Source organism: Erinaceus europaeus, chromosome 4 (genome assembly GCF_950295315.1).
Source record: "Erinaceus europaeus chromosome 4, mEriEur2.1, whole genome shotgun sequence".
Classification (NCBI taxonomy): Eukaryota; Metazoa; Chordata; class Mammalia; order Eulipotyphla; family Erinaceidae; genus Erinaceus; species Erinaceus europaeus.
Window position 1 is genome coordinate 35,815,857 of NC_080165.1, and position 1,463 is coordinate 35,817,319.

General features: G+C 37.6%; 1 non-coding gene across 1 annotated transcript; it reads left to right on the forward strand.

Annotated features, from left to right (window-relative positions):
• Positions 1 to 360: 360 nt before the first annotated feature.
• On the forward strand, positions 361 to 434 carry TRNAT-CGU (transfer RNA threonine (anticodon CGU)). Its single transcript has one exon. It is a non-coding gene; the product is annotated as a tRNA-Thr (tRNA).
• Positions 435 to 1,463: the final 1,029 nt, after the last annotated feature.

Sequence of the window (1,463 nt, forward strand, 5' to 3'; positions counted from 1 at the left end):
GGAGTATGGCTTGACCTGTCAACACTCACGTTTAGCGGGGAAGCAATTACAGAAGCCAGACCTTCTACCTTCTGCACCCCGTAACGATCTTGGGTCCATACTCCCAGAAGGATAAAGAGTAGGAAAGCTATCAGGGGAGGGGATTGGATAGGATGTTCTGGTGTTGGGAACTATATGGAATCATACCTTTCTTATCCTATGGTCTTGTCAATATTTCCATTTTATAAATAAAAATTAAAAAAAAATTTCCCTGAGGTTTGCATATTTTCTCAGGACAACTAACAATAAATGAAATAAATTCATTTAGTTTCCATCCAAAGTAAAATGAGCTAGATTCAGCAGAATATAGTCTCTTGCTGTGGCTCTATGGCTCAGTTGGTTAAAGCGCCTGTCTCGTAAACAGGAGATCCTGGGTTCGACTCCCAGTAGAGCCTTTTATTTTCCCCGGAGGCTAGCTCTCAGGGGGAGATTTTGTTAGTAAGTGAACTTTCCAGTTTATTGATCCTGTACATTCTCACCAAGCTTGGCAGTGATTGCAAGCTACATTCGTTTCTTTTATTTGAAAGTTCTTAAGGCTTATTGCTCCAAAGCCTCTTACTGCACACTCTATCTAGAGTGTAGGGTGTGGGGCTGTCAGCTCCTGGAGCATGATGGTGGTGGACTCAAGCTGAGAGTGAGAGTATTTTGCAGAAAAGTAAGAAATTTTACACATGTATGAACAACTGTATTTACTGTAAACTATCAATCCCCCCAGAAAAAAAGAAAGAAAGAAGGAAAGAAAAAGGAAGGAAGGAAGGAAGGAAGGAAGGAAGGAAGGAAGGAAGGAAGAGCCTTAAGCTTGACAATTCAAATGCAAACCACCATATAAAGAAATCTGCCTGGGTCCATATTCTCAGAGTGATAAAGAATAGAAAAGCTTCCAATGAAGGGAATGGGATGCGGAACTCTCGTGGTAGGAATGCATCCCTCTTATCCAATGGACTTGTCAATCAGAATTAAATTGAGAGAGAAGGAGAGAGAGAGAGAGAGACCTGTTATGAACTTAACTACTTTTCATGCAAATTTTGCATTAAAATGTGGTAAAATGTTATTAAGCCCTAGACACATTAATATGTATAAGTTCTCCACTTGAACAATATCCAGATTTGATATAATAAACTAAGGTAATTTTTTAAAACCAAGATAACTTAATGAACAAGGAATCAACTATTCACCACAAAAGCAAGTTAGAATGTTTGTAAGGATAAGTGTGCCATATCATTCTTTTTAAAAATTTTTTATTGGGGGATTGTTGGTTTATAGTAATTTTTTTAACATTTTTTTTAATATTTATTTTTTATTTATTCCCTTTTGTTGCCCTTGTTGTTTTATTGTTGTAGTTATTATTGTTGTTGTCATTGTTGGATAGGACAGAGAGAAATGGAGAGAGGGAGGGGAAGACAGAGAGGAGGAGAGAAAGATAG